This window comes from Pleurodeles waltl, chromosome 7, assembly GCF_031143425.1.
Source record: "Pleurodeles waltl isolate 20211129_DDA chromosome 7, aPleWal1.hap1.20221129, whole genome shotgun sequence".
Taxonomy (NCBI): Eukaryota; Metazoa; Chordata; class Amphibia; order Caudata; family Salamandridae; genus Pleurodeles; species Pleurodeles waltl.
The window spans coordinates 1,538,636,646-1,538,654,954 of NC_090446.1; positions in this window are offsets into that span (position 1 = coordinate 1,538,636,646).

The following is an 18,309-nucleotide window of genomic DNA, read 5'->3' on the forward strand; positions in this document are numbered from 1 at the left end:
ACTTTTTCATATGTTGCCCTCTGCCCCTGCTCTGGTACTAGAGGCTCTTCTAGCCACCCCTGGGCCTTCGACAGTGCATCTTTCTCTCCCTCAGGACTTGAACTCATACAATCGCCTAGGCTCCTGACATCCCAGTGCCAGAAGGTGTACCCCTACCTTTGGCTTTACACAGCGGATTCCCCTCTCCCCTCCGGTTATTTGTTAGATTGTTAGGCCCATATTTATACTTTTTGACGCTAAACTGCGCTAACGCAGTTTAGCGTCAAAAAATTTTGCGCCGTCTAACGCCATTCTGAAGCGCCATGCGTGCGCCGTATTTATTGAATGGCGTTAGCCGGCGCAAGCAGACCGGCGCTGCCTGGTTTGCGTGGAAAAAAACCACGTACACCAGACAGCGCCGGCGTAGGGGGAAAATGGCGTATGGGCGTCTTAAAATGGGGCAAGTCAGGTTACGTCGAAAAAATCGTCGTAACCCGACTTGCGCCATTTTTTTCCGACGCCCATCCCCCATCAACATGACTCCTATCATTGTAAAGATAGGAGTCATGCCCCCTTGCCCAATGGCCATGCCCAGGGGACTTCTGTCCCCTGGGCATGGTCATTGGGCATAGTGGCATGTAGGGGGGCACAAATCAGGCCCCCCTATGCCACAAAAAAAAATTGAAAAATAACAAAAATTATACTTACCTGAACTTACCTGTACTTCACTGGGATGGGTCCCTCCATCCTTGGGTGTCCTCCTGGGGTGGGCAGGGGTGGCAGGGGGGGTCCCTGGGGGCAGGGGAGGGCACTGTGGGCTCATTTTGAGCCCACTTGTCCCTTAACGCCATCCCTGACCCAGGCGTTAAAAAGCGGCGCAAATGCGCCGTTTTTGGCCACGCCCACTCCCGGGCGTCATTTTTGCCCGGGAGTATAAATACCACGTAAAGGCCTGGGAGTCATTTTTTAAGACGGGAACGCCTCCCTTGCATCTCATTAACGCAAGGAAGGGGTTCACGCTAAAAAATGACGCTCACTCCGGGCACTTTGGCGCCCGAAGCGTCTAACGCCATAGTATAAATATGGCGTTAGTTGGCGTTAGTTTAGCGTCGAATTTGCGTCGAAAAAAACGACGCAAATTCGGCGCAACCAGAGTATAAATACGGCCCTTAGTGTTCTCTACCTTTTCCATGACGGCACTGAGAGTGGGCAGCAAATGCAGAGTCCACAGCATAACACATCCTCACATCTTTCTTTAGTCATGGGCCTGTCTCTAAACACCCATCACAGGGGGAAATCACACCTCACCACACTGCACCAACCGTTTCATAGTGGAAGACAGGTGCACAAGTCATGACCAGTGGACCATTGGGCTTGGCTTAGCGCAACATGATTAGCTCATATTGCTTTTATGCCTGTATTTGCACTAGCCCCCGTGTTCCTAAGCTGTACCCTGTGTGTGTGGACTTTATAGACATATGCAGTCATGGACTTTGGTTCATTTTCTTGGCTGTAAATTGTTCGTATATATTGTAACAACACATTAAACAGACACTGAGCAAAAAAAGAATATGGTGCATTCCTGTCTTTGTCCCAACACAGGCCTCTTGCACCATGGTGCAGGGGTGCCTGCATTGTAAAGAGGATTATTTTTGTGCAGGAAGGGGCACCTTCCTGCACAAAAACAATCCCCTGAGGCATTTTTTGAGTGTTACACCTCACCTGGGAAGGTGTAGCGTTTTTGTGCATTCTTAGGACACCTACGCAACACCCATGGAATGCCTCCTCGGGGCAGAGTAATGTAACACAGTGGTTTTCTCTGTCTTGTAGGACTCCAGATTTACAAAGCCACTCAGGGCCATGCAAGGTGGTCTTGCGTGGCTTCATAAATCACATTTTGGGCTTGCGTTGTGCATGCAGCACTTTGCATGGTGCAAGAGCGACGCAGCCCCAATGATAAATATGTTCCTAAGTATCTAGCATGTCCTTTCGACAGCATAGCCTCTAAATGGCTGCCCAGTGAATCTTAAGCAATTTACACAGCGAGAAGGATCAGTCTCTTTTTTAGAGAGACTGACTATGATCAAAATGAAAAATCATTTCATCCACAAAATGTATCAGGCTGTATAAGATACAGCTGTTTATGAAGGTAAATTCTGAGGCATCTCAGGTGTGGGCAATGATCGTTCTCCAGACAATGTGCCTAAATATGAAGATGAACTCTACATTCTGCAATTAAAACATATTATCTAGCAATACAACAGAAATGACTGTTGTAAACAAAAGAAAAAAGAAAAAAGATCTTTATTATATTTAGTGTGCTAATGTATATTAGTAAGAGTGGATCAATTTGTAAGGTGCAGACAGATATATATTCAAGGAGGACACAACAATTGGAATATGCAGTACAGGACTCCATTTCCTTAAACCAGAAGCTTCCTCCCATGGCTAATCTTTCAATCGCATACTTAGCTGCCAGTGGAGGCTGGTATTTTCAATGTGTGGGTATATATTCTGTGTGAATGTTTCTACATGTCACTGGAAGTGTTACTTGATTGTTCTATCATAAAGTGCTGCCCAGCATTACTACGTTTATGTGAGACCTCCTTGTTTTTATTTTATGTTGAACAGGTCAGTTTTTTCTTGGAAGAAATAAAATATGCAAGTCCTGTCAACAATATCCAGGAGAAAGAGCCAACCCTATTTACATCTAAGCACAAAATGAGTCAAAATGGCCTACCCCAATGGACTGGAGAGGTGTTTGTTTAAAATAATGTTGAATACTAGATTGATTCGAGTGGCAGATGCAAAGTGATTAAAGTTGTTGCCATGATAGGTGTAGGAAAGTACCCTCTTTTTGGCATGGTTACCCCCACTTTTTGTCTGCTGTCAGTGTGTTTTGACTGTGTTCACTGGGATCCAGCTAACCAAGACCCCAGTGATGGTGCTCTCTCCCTGTAGATTTTGTTGTCCCTAACTTTTTACACCCCACAATTGGCAAACTGGTGCCCCCATATAAGTCCCTAGTATATGGTACCTAGGGACCCAGGGCAAATGTGTCTGCAGGCCTGCCCCTGCAGCCTGCGTGAAAAGGTGCATGCACCCTTTCACGACAGGTCACTGCACCAGGTCACTGTAAGTCACCCCTATGGCAGGCCATCCTAGCCCAGAGGGTAGGGTGCAAGTACCTGTGTGTGAGGGCACCCCTGCATGAGCAGAGGTGCCTCCATGAACTCCAGCTCTATTTTTCTGGACTTTGTGAGTGCAGGGAAGCCATTTTAGCTGTGTGCTGGACATAGATCACTACCTGTGTCAAGCTACTTAATAGTAACTTTGAACCTAAGCATGTTTGGTATCAAACATGTCAGAATCATACCACAATACTGTTGCCATTATTGGTTGTATGATGCCATGCACTCTGGGGGCTCCTTAGAGGACCCCCAGCTTTACTCCTACCACTTTGCAGGGTTTTCCCGGGCAGCCCGCACTGCTGCCATCTTACAGACAGGTTTTTGCTTTCCAGCTGCTTGAGCAGCTCAAGCCCAGGAAGGCAGAACAAAGGATTTCCTTTGGGAGACGGAGGCAACACCCTCTCCCTTTGGAAACAGGTGTTACATGGCTTGAGAGGGGTAGCCCCCCCAAGCCACTGTTATGCTCTGAAGGGCACATTTGGTGCCCTCCTTGCATAAACCAGTCTGCAGCGGTTCAAGGACCCCCAGTCCCTGCTCAGGCATGAAACGGGACAAAGGAAAGGGGACTGACCACTCCCCTGTCCATCACCACCCCAGGGGTGGTGGCCAGAGCTCCTCTAGGTAGCCATTTGATTCTGCCATTTTGAATCCAAGGTGGGCAGAGGCCTGTGGGAGCATTTGAGTGGCCACGTCAGGCAGGTGACATCACAGCCCCCTCCTGATAGGTGGTCACCCTGCTAGATGACCAATTCCACCTTTTAGGGCTATATAGGATCTCCCTCTTAGGTGGGTCCTCAGATTCACTGTGCAAGATTCAACCAGCATGAATCCTCTGCAATGTTTATTGCAGCTTCAGGCCACTGCAACTGGACTCCACAGGAACCTACAATCTGCAGCTCCAGCGCCAACTTCGCTCTGCAACATTGTTTCTCCGGCTCCTTCCAGCAACTGCATCATTTCCCCAGCTGTTCATCCTCTGAGGCGGCAGGTTTTCAGTCTGCACCAAGAAGCAAGAAGGAATCTCCCTTGGAGTGAAGGTGTCACTCCCTTGCATCCGCAGGCACCAACTGCAACAATGACCGGCTGCGTGGGTCCTCTCTCCTGCAACTCTGCATGGATCCTGCAACACAGGTGGTGATCTTGACTGGTCCCCTTGGCCCCCTCTACCATCTGTCTAACTTTGGAGGCGGTGAGTCTTTGCCTCTCCTTGCAGGACAGTACCCCTTTGCACCATGACTCTTGCAGCTACCAAGGCTTGCTGGCTCTTCTTCCAAGGGATCTTCAAGCTCCATGTAGCCCCGACCTCCAGCACTCTGGCTTTAAATGCACAGTCTCCTGCCAGCTGCTCCATTGATGTAGGACTCCTTTCCAGATGTGCTGAGTGGGTGTCACTGAGACTTCTGTGCCTGTTGCCTGTGAGTTGTGGGGGCTGCATCCTCAACTTCTGGCTCTCCTCACTGCTAAAGGTCACCTGAGACAACCCTCCTTGAGTTGAGTCCCCTTGGACCTTCCTGGTCCCCAGCAGCTCTGCAACTCTTCACCTGCAATTCTTGCCTTTGCCAAGGCTTGTTGGTGTTTTTTCCACACCACTGACGTACTGCAACTCTTCTTCAGACATGGGGCATCAACTGCATCGCTTCTAGAACTCTTCCTCTGCTCCTGTGTTGCATAGCCGACTCCTGGTCTTCACCGTCACCCTGGTCCTGCACCTCCAGAAGGGTGGGTAGTGACTCCTGCGCCAACTGGACACTCCAACTGGAACTGGCTTTGTCCCCTTCATTTGCAGGTTCTCTTCTGTCTGGATCCATCTTCTGTTTTTTTTCAGTCTTGCTTGAGTCTTCAACTGTCCTTTTACAAAGTTTCTCTATGGGTTTGAGAAAAACCAGGTACTTACCTCTTCTCTCCTGGTTGCTGGGAGGCACTCTGGTACTTACCTTTTGGGGTGCTTAGTCCCTCAAGCTCCCCTCTACAGATTCCACTTACATCAGTGGGGGCCTGACATTCGCATTCCATTTTTTAGTATATGGTTTGGTCCTCCCCAGGGTCTCTATTGTTTAATGTTATTTCACTGTTTTCTATTTCTTGTTATGCCTATTCACAATTACTAAGGTGTATATTATAGTATGTTTACGCACCTGCTAGTAGAATATTGCCTATATAGTATTTTTAGTATTTGTGTCACTAAAATAAAGTACCTTTATTTTTGTAACACTGTGTGGTTCTTTCATGTGTGTAAGTGCCTGTGTGACTATAAATGGTATTGCACAAGCTTTGCATGTCTCCTAGATAATCCTTGCTACCTCTAGAGAGCCTGGCATCCTAGACACTGTCTACACCTCACTAACAAGGAATGTCTGGAGCTGATATAGGATGATAACACCATTGGAGCTCACCACACACCAGGCAGGTTCCTACATCGGTGGTGCAGCAAAGGGATAAGCACTTGCAATTTCTTTACCACTCTAGCACTGAGTACTTTCCACATGAAAGAGCATTTACTAACTGCTAGGTACACTACACACTTAGGCCCTCATTATGACACTGGCGGTCAGGTGACCGCCACGCCGGCAATGGCAGTAGCACTGTCGCCAGGCTGGCGGTAATGACCACTAAATTATAACCATGGAGGTGATCCCTCCCATACTCCCATATACAGCCAATGTACCACCCCAACCACCAGTGCAGTATGACCACTGACAACAGCGGTAGCCACCTACCGGCAGACGGAAGACAGCGAGCCACCCACCATATTATGACATAGCAGACTGCCAGGAACCCCATCGTTAGCACTGCCACTAATAGCCTGGTGGAAACACATCATATAAAAGGAGACACTCACCTCCAGGGACACAGAGGACTCGGCGGCCACCATGGAACCAGAACTGGAAGCCATCCTGATGCTGTACCATGCGATGGCCATCCAAGAGCACCAACGCCGACGAAGACGACGACGGTGTGTACAGCTGCCTAGCACACAAGGGAGGGAGGGGAGAGTGAAACACACACGTACAACACACACCATACACACATACCACACACCCAGAACAATGTGCGGAGTAAATCAACAGCAACAGAACCCAGGAACAAAGAAAGCTAGGACACATACCTCTGGTCCAACCACTGTAATCATGCTGGATAACAAGCTCAAATTCAAATAACTAAATATTTACATATCTACAGGCTGGGCCATTGCCGAGTCCAAAGTTTGCAAATGGCCACAGGGCAACGTCCAAGGCCCAGCTTGACTCCTGACAACCTGGGCACTCCATTAGGCAGGGCCATCATGGAGATGTCAGGCAGGCACCTCAGAGGGTAGGCGGGGTGAGGTCGGAGGTGGGGTTCTTGGGAGGGGGTCCGTGGGCTTGGGAGGGGGCAGGTCCTTGCCCTTCTGGGTAGGGGGCGGAGGAGTGGCCTTCGGATGGGGGGGCGTAGTGTCACTCTTGTTCCCCTTAGTGGCAGGGGATCTCTTAGGGGGAATGAGAGGTGGAGGGACTGGACTGGGCTGGGGGGGGACTTTCTTCTTACGGGCAGGATGGTGGGTGGGGTAAGGAAGAGGTTAAGGCGGAAAAGGAAAAGCTTCTTAGGACCAGTGGGGCGGGTGTGGGAGGAATGGGAGTGGAGGTAGAGGAAGTGGTTGTAGGAGGAGGAGGTGTGCCAGACTTTGGTGTAGGTGCATGGACAGTGTGCATGTGTGAGGTGGATGGCTGTTGGTTGTCTGAGTGGGAGCGTATATGTGTCTTTGGAGGGGGGACAGACAGGGTGGGGGAGGACAAACAGGACGTGTGGATGTATGTTGTGTTGGTGTCTGCAAGTGAGGTGGGTGTACTGCATGAGGTGGTGGTGAATGCGAATGTGGTGTGTGGGGTGCATGTCTGCGGGTCTGCTGTTGTGGCGACTGTGGGCAAGGCTGTACAGGTGGCAGGATCTGGTACTGTTGATGCAATGCATGCAGGTGTGAGTGCTGATGTGACTGTGAGGGAGGAGGAGGAGGGGGAGACAGTGGAGACAGTAGCTGTTGTTGTATGTGCATCTGTGTGTTGGCTGTGTGTGTGCTTGTGGAGTGAAGTGTGGTGCCTGTGTTTGTCTGTGTGAGTCCTGTCCGTTATTTTGAGTGCATGCTTGTCAGAATGTGTGAGAGGGATGGGTTGGGGGAGAGGAGACAGGGACTTGGAAGAGGTAGTTGGAGAGGGGATGGAAGAAACAGGGACACTGGCTGCCGTCACAGAGGAGGCCAGAGCCTGAAACGATCTCTGTAGGGCCACCAAGCCACCGTGAATGCCCTCCAGGAAGGCAAATCTCACTCAATATGGGGGTGATGCAGAGTATGTGGCGTTCTATATCCCACAAATTAAATCCAATATTTTGTAACACTGCTGCTGAAGGAGAGCTACACCCCCACTAAAGCCCTACACAATAACCATGGCTATCACTAACATTAAATCAAAACAGCCTGTGTTGTAACTGTCAAATCAAAAGATGTCTGGTACACCATTAACAATTACAGTCACTCAAACAACCTGCATTGTAACTCTCAAATAATCATCTGCAATTAAGAGGGTCATTCTGACCCTGGCGGCCGGTGGCCGCCAGGGCCACCGACCACGGGAGCACCGCCAACAGGCTGGCGGTGCTCCAATGAGCATTCTGACCGCGGCGGTTCAGCCGCGGTCAGAAGCGGAAAGTCAGCGGTCTCCCGCTGACTTTCTGCTGCTCTTTGGAATCCTCCATGGCTGCGGAGCGCGCTCCGCAGCCATGAGGATTCTGACCCCCCCTACCGCCATCCAGTTCATGGCGGGAAAGCTGCCATGAACAGGATGGCGGTAGGGGGGGTCGCGGGGCCCCCGTAAGAGGGCCCCGAAAAGTATTTCAGTGTCTGCCTTGCAGACACTGAAATACGCGACGGGTGCCACTGCACCCGTCGCACCTTCCCACTCCGCCGGCTCGATTACGAGCCGGCATCCTCGTGGGAAGGTCGTTTTCCCCTGGGCTGGCGGGCGGTTTTACTGGAACCGCCCGCCAGCCCAGGGGAAAACTCGTAATACCCGCCGCGGTCTTTTGACCGCGGCGCGGTAATTTGGAGGGCGGGATCCTGGCGGTTGGCCTCCGCCGCCCGCCAGGGTCATAATGAGGCCCTAAGTGTTGAAATACATGTAATGATTCTCTTCCAAATTATTCCAGAACAAATTTTGTTTTAATACTTTTTAACACAAAATCCAAGTTCGTCACACTCTTATATAATGTTCCAATTTATATCCAGAAGTCGTCACAAAATCTTTTGGCAAATTTCATTGATTATATCCATAGTTAAATGCTCAATCAGTTAAGCCGTCCATTAAGCCAAGCCTCACAAAAACTTATCTCCAAATTATTCTCTCAATCCATACCTTGGCCAGTAATCTTGTCTCTTTTTCCATTACAAATACAAGAATATTAATCCTAAATAGGGCACATTCATAACTACTACCCTGCATACTGTCCCTTAAGTATATTGGGGGTCATTACAACATTGGCGGTAAAAGCCTCTTATCGCCGTGCAGAAGACCGCCAACACACCGCCGTGGAAATCCGCCACAGCTATTATGACCCACATCTTGGAATCTGCCGAAATTCAGACACCCACACAAGTCCTCCACACCAAAGGTCAGTGATAAACTGGAAAAAACAAAACCTCCACCGTCACGCCAACAGAAACACGCCCATGCTATCACGAACCACGAATCCACGCAGCGGTCTTTCAAAATACACACACATCTCCAAAACACCGCCACATTGGACAATTCCAAATACACACACCTGATACACATACAAACACCACTCCCACACAATCAATACTATATAAAACACACACCCACATCACCCACAAACCCCTACGACCAAAAATTTTGACGAAGGCCAGAGAGACTGCACAGCATAGACAACCCCACCACACAGAGGCACACAACACCATCACCCACACAACATCCACGAACAAAACACCACACACCACTACACATCACCATACTCATCACCACATACACCACCCCACAGATCACCTACACCACCCCATGGCACAGCAAAGACACCCCAGGTTCTCGGAGGAGGAGCTCAGGGTCATGGTGGAGGAAATCATACGGGTAGAGCCACACCTATTTGGATCACAGGTGCAGCACACCTCCATAGCTAGGAAGATGGAGCTATGGCGAAGAATAGTCGACAGGGTGAACGCAGTGGGACAACACCCAAGAAATCGGAAGGACATTAGGAAGAGGTGGAACGACCTACGGGGAAGGTGCGTTCTGTGGTCTCCAGGCACAACATTGCGGTACAGCAGACTGTCGGCGGATCCCCACCTCCTCCCCCACAACTAACAACATGGGAGGAGCAGGTCTTGACCATTATGCATCCTGAGGGCCTCGGAGGAGTCGGTGGAGAAATGGACTCTGGTAAGTCAAATCTTAACTATCATATCCCCCACCCTACCTGCATACTATCACAGACCCCCACCCTCACCCCCTCCCCTATCACTCCAACTCCTCACTAATGTACTAATAACACAAACCATCCATCCCAACACCAAGTCCTGCATGACACAACAAAGCATGGACACCCCTCACTAAAGCATGCCCACTGCACATACCCATAACACCCCCCCAACCATCATCACACAAGCCCCCACAAAGGAATGCTAGCACTGGGGTACATGCTCACCCACCCATTGCACTCCATGGCACACACACATGCAATAATCATGCTTTGCTTTTACACCCCTGCAGGACCACTACCCAACGTCACCAGACAGGAGGTTCCAGACATCTCTACCCCACCCACAGAAGAGGCCCACAGTGATGACAGCAGCTCTGGCCAACTGGATCCAGATGACCAGCCCGGACCATCTTGGGCCTCGGGACATTCGGTTCCCCTCGCACAGGCACAGCCCACCACAGACCTTCCACCCTCTGGTAACACCAGCACAGCACCCACCCAGCGAGCCCATACCTCCGTCCCCAAAACACCTCAATCAGCTGTGTGTCCACCACTGCAGGTAACCCAGGATAACCCACCACCCCAACAACAACAGGGACCTGGGGACAGTGGTAGTGGGCACACGGTCCAGGGGACGGAGGCCCAGGAACACAGGGGAACTGGGAGGGCTGCTGTGCAACAGGGGGCGGACAGGCCAAGGGAACCCACTCTCCACGAGGCCCTCTCCTCCATCATGGGAGCCTACCACCACTCCCAGGAGACGATGGCTACGGTCCTGGCCAAGTTTCAGGAGACCCAGAGCCTGCAGGAGGAACAGTGTTTGGGCTTCAGGGAGGAACTCAGAACCATCAGCTCCGCCCTGGGCACCATCGTAGAGGTGCTGAAGGAGATAGTGAACACCAGGAGGGACACCGTGGCACTCCAAGGGGCCCCTGACACTAGCATGGACGATGAACTGCCCACCACCTCCGCTAGTGGACAGGAGGCACCGCCACAGGGCCACCACACCAGCACCCCACCCCCTGCAGACGGAGAACCACCCCGCAAGCGGTCCCTGAGATCCAGGAACAGGACAGAACACGATGGCAAGACCCCCACCAAGAAATGAGACCACCCTGATTGTCATCCCACTGTCCCATTTTGTAACCCTGTCCATATTGGAACTGCCCCAGCTCCACTTCCTATGCCCATATAGGAAGTGCACCTGTGGGACTAATAGACTGGACTCTGCCATGGACATTCCTCCACCATCACCCCTCACCATTTTACCACCCCCTCCAATATTTAGCACTTCAATAAACACCCTTGAACCACAAAACAATCTGTAGTCAGTCTGTGATTGTGAAAATGTGTATTAGCAATGACAGTGACAAAATCCGTTCTCAAATGTAATGTCAACATACCTATGTCACACATCACAAGTCCATGAGGAATGTAAGCAGATGACACACGATGGTAACCACACCTGTGAAACTGTAATGGAAATGTACAACTCAGTTACCATATACTGGTTGAAATTGACAGACAGGATAGAGTTAGAAGTGTGAAAGTACTTGTAGTAGGCAGGAATATGTTCTCACCTGTGTGTCACTGGAAATATTGCTGGATAACTGAGTCCCTGTTGTCAATGTCTTCTTCCTCTGCTTCCTCCTCATCACTGTTCACAGGCTCCACAGCTGCCACAACACAGTCATCTGGACCATCCTCCTGCAGAAAAGGCACCTGGCGTCGCAAAGCCAGATTGTGAAGCATACAGCAGGCAATGATGATCTGGCACACCTTCCTTGGTGAGTAGAATAGTGAACCACCTGTCATATGGAGGCACCAGAACCTGTCCTTCAGGAGGCCGAAGGTGCGTTCGATCACCCTCCTAGTCCGCCCATGGGCCTCATTGTAGCGTTCCTCTGTCCTGGTCCTGGGATTCCTCACTGGGGTCAGTAGCCATGACAGGTTGGGGTAACCAGAGTCCTCTAATAGCCACACCCGGTGCCTCTGGAGTTGACCCATCACATAAGGTATGCTGCTATTCTGCAGGATGTAGGCGTCATGCACTGAGCAAGGGAACATAGCATTTACCTGGGAGATGTACTGGTCTGCCAAACATACCATCTGTACATTCATCGAATGATAACTCTTCCGGTTCCTGTACACCTGTTCACACCTGTGGGGGGGGGACCAGAGCTACATGGGTCCCATCAATGGCACCTATGATGTTGGGGATATGTCCAAGGGCATAGAAGTACCTTTAACTGCAGCCAAATCCTCCACCTGAGGGAAAACTATGTAGCTCCTCATGTGTTTCAGCAGGTCAGACAACACTCTGGACAACACGTTGGAAAACAGAGGCTGGGACATCCCTGATGCCATGGCCACTGTTCTTTGAAAAGACCCACTAGCAAGGAAATGGAGCACAGAAAGCACCTGCACTTGAGGGGGGATCCCTGTGGGATGGCGGATAGCTGACATCAGGTCAGGCTCCAACTGGGTACACAGTTCCTGGATTGTGGCACGGTCAAACCTGTAGGTGATGATTAAATATCGCTCCTCCATTGTCAACAGGTCCACCAGCCGTCGGTACACCGGAGGATTCCGCCATCTCCTCACATGTCCCAGCTGATGGTGCCTAGGAAGGACAACAACGACCACAGAGTCAAACAACTCAGAGGTATGTACCCACAGTCTACACAGAACACGAAACATAATCCAAAAAGTTGTCAGTATTTGTGTTGAGTCCAGGCCTTGGTACGTGTGACGCAGTTGAAAATGAAGCCATGTGGGTCCCTAAAATGGCGGCTGCCTGACCTCTAAACTGGGACAATGGGATGTGAGATAACTGCGCTGGCGTTGTACACCGTCGCAGTAGGCGGCCGAAGACCGCGGCGCAATGCTGCATTGGTTAACATTGGACCCTATGGGTCCCAGGAGCCAATGACGAAGTGCGCCGGTGGTGATGATACGCACCGCCGCGGACGTCACTGCCGCGGACGTCACTGCCGCGGACGTCACCGCCATTTTCTATCTGTTGAATCACTCGATACCTGATCTTCGACAGGAGAGGACCTACACTGCAAGTGCTGCTGTGACCTCGGTCTGGAAGAGACAATGGCTTGTGCGTCTGGGGAAAGGGCCCCTGCCTTTACTGCACAGGAGTTGGAGAAGCTCGTAAACGGGGTCCTCCCCCAGTACACGCTACTCTACGGTCCTCCAGACCAACAGATGAGTACAGAGGGAGCAAGTTGTCTGGGCTATGCCTGTGTGGAGAGGGCTGGTTGTAAGAAGGAAGGGGGCAGAATTCTGCGTGCATGAAGGACTGTGAATGCATGTGCCACATGGCAAGGGTAGGGATGTGGGCCACTCACTTTGACGGTGCAGTTGGTAATGACTTCTCTTCTTCCCCTGTACATGTCATGTAGGTCAGCGCCCACCAGAAGAAGGATATTTGGTGTGCCATCGTAAAGGACGTCCGGACCCTGGGGGTCCACCAGAGACGGAGCACCCACTGCTGTAAAAGATGGGAGGACATTTGCCGCTGGAGCAAGAAGACGGCGGAGGCTCAGCTGGGGATGGCCTCCCAACGTGGGAGGGATGTCCGTCGCACCATGACCCCCCTGATGTTCCGGGTCCTGGCGGTGGCCTACCCTGACTTGGATGGGCACTTGAGGGCATCACAGCAGACACAAGGGGGTGAGTACAACATCATTCTGCGGACTTTGCGCACAGTGAAGGTGTCTGGTTGGGGGAGGAGGGCTGTGGGTTTCCCTAGGCCAGGGTGAGTTCCGTAGGCTAGGCCCCTCCGTAATGCAGGCCATGTGGCACTCCACCCCACCTCTGTAGAGTGCCAAGTACAGGTATATATGCCCCTGTGTCATCTATGTGTGCTGATGTCCACCATAGCCATGTAGGCCATATCCCAGGAACTGCATCTGTAGAGCCCAACAGCGAAGCATAATGTAGGGGGCTGCTGTGTCTGTATTGTCCGCCAACGGTAGCGGTAAGCCATGCACTCAACCTGTCTTTCTTCTGTCCCCCCCCCTTTTTGTGCTCTCCCTGTTCTTGTGTACATCAGCATCATGAGGCGGAGGTACAGTGGCACCGGAGCACGAGGGAGCTGCATCCCACATGGTCATGGAGGGCCACACCACGGACTCTGAATACACCAGTGGGACGGAGGGCGAGGGGAGCTTCACGGCGGTCACAGGATCAGCAACCAGTGACACAGACTCGTCCTCCGATGAGAGCTCCCTTGTGGTGGCGGCAAAATCTGTGCCCCCCACTTCTACAGGTACAGCCTCCACCCCCCCCTACCAGCACCGCCCTCCCAGCAGCCCCTCAGCCTTCGCCCCGTGCCCGCTCACCCAGGAGGGTGGGCATCACCTTCGACCCAGGCACCTCAGCCCCTGCCCCTGTCACCTCTGCTGCCCTCAGTGAGGAGGCCATTGACCTCCTCAGGTCACTCGCTGTTGGGCAGTCTACCATTTTGAATGCCATCCAGGGTGTAGAAATGGAATTGCAAGACACAAATGCATTCCTGGAGGGCATTCATTCTGGTCAGGCTGCCCTTCATCGAACCCTGCAATCTCTGGCCTCAGCACTGATGGCAGCCATTGTCCCTGTCTCTAGCCTCCCCCCTTCAACTTCCTCCACCCAGACCCAATCCCCTGTACCCAAGCCTATCCCAAGCACACCATCAGACCAGCCTGCACACACATCAACACACAAGGGAAGCTCAGGCAAACAGAAGCACTACACATCCCACAGGCACTCACACAAGCATCACACACATACAGACACAGCAACATCCACTGCCTCCACTGTGTCCCCCTCCTCGTCGTCTCCCTCCAAGTGTCATCTACACTCTCACCTGCATGCACTACCACTACAGCCACTAGGTCCCGCACCAGCACACCGACCACCACACCACGCTCACCTGCACTCACCACCCCCACTACCATTTACACGTCCCCTGTGTCCTCTCCCAGTGTGTCTGTGACGCCCCCTCCCAAAGTACCAAAACGCAGGCACACACCCACCCAACAGCCATCCACCTCCCGACAGCCTCCAGCGCATGCACCTGCACCCAAAGCCACAAAAGTTACACCTTCTACAACCACCTCCTCTTCCTCCACTCCCAGACCCCCTCCAGCTACCCGTCCCAGTGTTCCTAAGAAACGTTTCCTGAGAAAGCTTGACCTCTTTCCCACCACCCCCCCTCCAATTCATAGGTCCCGTACTAGCACCTCAGCCAAAAAATCGCCAGAACCAGTGGTGCCTGTTAGAGGTATGTGGAGTGCACCGGGCACCAGGGCAGCCAGTGTGACACAGAGCCACAGCACAGCCAGTCCCCCCCCTGTGAAGCACCAGAAGTTGGACAGTGCCCAGCGGGAGAGGGGGAAGACTCCAGCAGGCAAAGCCACTCACAAGGCAGCCCCATCGTCACTGGCCAGGAGGCCACCGCCAGAGTCAGTGCCCAGGAGGGCAGCACTATCATCACTGGCCAGGAGGCCACCGCCAGAGTCAGTGCCCAGGAGGGCCCCGGCAGCCACAGCCCCGCTGGGCAATGAAGGACCGCCATGACAAGCACCGCTGAACAGGGCATGCACCGCTGAACAGGTCAGAAACAGCAAAGTCAAGCACCACTGAACAGGGCAAGCACCGCTGAACAGGGCACAGACGGCCATGGCAAGCACCGCTGAACAGGGCACAGACCTCCATGGCAAGCACCGCTGAACATGGCAAGCACAGCTAAACAGGGCAAATACCGCCATGGCAAGCACCGCTGAACAGGGCATGCATCACTGAACAGGTCATGAACAGCAAAGTCAAGCACCGCTGAACAGGGCAAGCACCGCTGAACAGGGCACAGACCGCCACGGCAAGCACAGCTGAATAGGGCACAGACCGCCATGGCAAGCACCGCTGAAGATGGCAAGCACCGCTGAACAGGGCAAAGACCGCCATGGCAAGCACCGCTTAACAGGGCAAGCACCGCTGAACATGGCAAGCACTGCTGAACAGGTCATAAACAGCAAAGTCAAGCACTGCTGAACAGGGCAAAGACCGCCATGGCAAGCACCGCTGAACAGGGCAAAGACCGCCATGGCAAGCACCGCTGAACATGGCAAGCGCCACTGAGCAGGTCATAAACAGCAAAGTCAAGCACCGCTGAACAGGGCAAAGACCGCCATGAAAAGCACCGCTGAACAGGGCAAGCACCGCTGAACAGGGCAAAGACCGCCATGGCAAGCACCGCCGAACAGGGCAAGCACCGCTGAACAGGTCATAAACAGCAAAGTCAAGCACCGCTGAACAGGGCATGCACCACTGAACAGGGCACAGACCCCCATGGCAAGCACCACTGAACAGGGCAAGCACCGCCAACTCAAGCACCGCTAGCCCATGTGCGGCAGGGGCAGTGACGGAACTGGGACCGTCACGGGGAGAGTGATGCACTCTGGGCACCAGTCCCCCTCCAGAACCAGTGGAGAACAGCATCCACTCCATCTGTCCTTAACAGGAATGAAGCACTCTGGGCACCAGTCCCCCTCCAGAACCAGTGGAGAACAGCATCCGCTCCGTCTGTCCTTACCAGGTTGAAGCACTCTGGGCACCAGTCCCCCTCCAGAACCAGTGGAGAAAAGCATCCACTCCATCTGTCCTTACCAGGATGAAGCACTCTGGGCACCAGTCCCCCTCCAGAACCAGTGGAGACTGTTATCCACTTGAGAGACTGTGGCTTTACACTCCCCAGGATGGTCCCACCCACTGTAGAGACTTGAGAGACTGTGGCTTTGCACTTCCCAGGATGGTAGAGTGGGCAACCCACCCACTGTAGAGATTTGAGAGACTGTGGCTTTGCACTCCCCAGGATGGTACAGTGGGCAAACCACCCACTGTAGAGACTTGAGAGACTGTGGCTTTGCACTCCCCAGGATGGTACAGTGGGTAACCCACCCACTGTATAGACTTGAGAGACTGTGGCTTTGCACTCCCCAGGATGGTACAGTGGGAAACCCACCCACTTTAGAGACTTGAGAGACTGTGGCTTTTTATTTCCCCAGGATACATCAATGGGCATGGACCCCCCGCGTGGATTTGGTGTGGTGCAGTCATCTGGCTGAGGTGTCCCCCCTTCCCTTCCCCCTGAGATGCCTGTTGTACTTCTATCTGATGCCCCAGCAGTGTTCTCTCCGTTTTGATCAGGTATCTAATGTGGGCCTCGCCCATGCATTTTGTGCCCAGTGGTCCATGGACATTGAATAGTGCATTACCTGCACTTCTAATCGTGATGTATATTTTGTTGAATGTGTATATTTATCTGTATATATTTGGTTACTGTATTTTGATATATTACAATGGTTGCACTCATTTCCTTTTGTCTTTGCATTCTTCCGGGGGGTTTGGGGGTTGTTACTGTAATGTTTGGATATGCATTGGTGTGTGTGAAGTAGTGGGTGAGGGTCGGGGTGGGGGTGTTGCGTGTGTGTGTCCCTGACTTTTGCCTCCCCCTCCCATATGTCGTAGGTGCAGTATTCACCGTTGTCTTTGGCGCCGGCGTTGATGATGGTCGTACAGGAGCAGGAAGACTATCGCAGGGAGTATTTGGAGTTCCGGCTTCATGGTGTCCTCCTTCCTCGTGCAGTGTGTAGAGGTGAGCATTTTCCCTTTGAAATGGCTGTTTCAGCCGTGTTTTTATCCACGGTGAATCCGCCCTGGAAAAGGTGGTGGATTGGTAGGTTGTGATACTGCGGGTGGTACTTTGTCTTCCACCTGTCTGTTGGCGGTGACCGCTGCGCTGTTTGTCTGTACTGCCGTGGCGGTCGGAGCGTTAAAGTGGCTATCTTTGTTGGCGGTTTCCGCCACGGTCATAATTCCCATTTTTTTTCTGCCGGTCTGTTTGCGGTCTTACCGCCGCTTTTACACCGTCCGCCAGGGTTGTAATGACCCCCATTGTGTCTTTTCTGTTTTATCCATCACTAAGAAAGTACTCCAATTCATAATCTGAATTCAGACCTAATTCCACTGCCCCTAATCACATTATCCACAGCTATTCCTTCCTCGGTAAGGCCAATTCTCTGTTCCCACCTCTGGGGTTCTGTGCGCAAAAATCAAAAACAAAAAACTTAAATTCTTTATTGGTACCTTGTTTTTCACACGTTTTCATATGGAGGGCAATTGGATACCGTTCATCCTCCTGTTTTATCGCTCTCCAATGTTCGGAAATTCTCACTTTCAGGGGACGGATACTGCTGCCCACAACCATCTTACCACATTTACAAGATAACATATATACTGTAAATTTGGTATTGCAATTCAAATGTGATCTAATGTTGTACTCCTTGCCATTGACATCCTGAAAGGTCCTTTTTGCTTGCCAAGCCCATTTGCACATGGCACAGCAGCCACATTTGTAAAAACCTGAGTTGTGAAAATCCAGCCAACTAGATTTGGTAGTATCAGGCAAATAGCTAGGACTGAGAATATTGTTAAGTATACAGCCTTTTCTGTATGCTACCTCTGGCTTATTGCCAATGTATTTGTGAAGAGTTTGATCTTGTGTGAGTACGGCCCAATGTCTCTTCATAATCCTCAATAGTTTATGTGAATTTTTAGTACAATCTAAAATTATCCTGACTTTCTGAGAGTCCTTACTTTTGTTCTCCTCACCCGTAGGACTGTG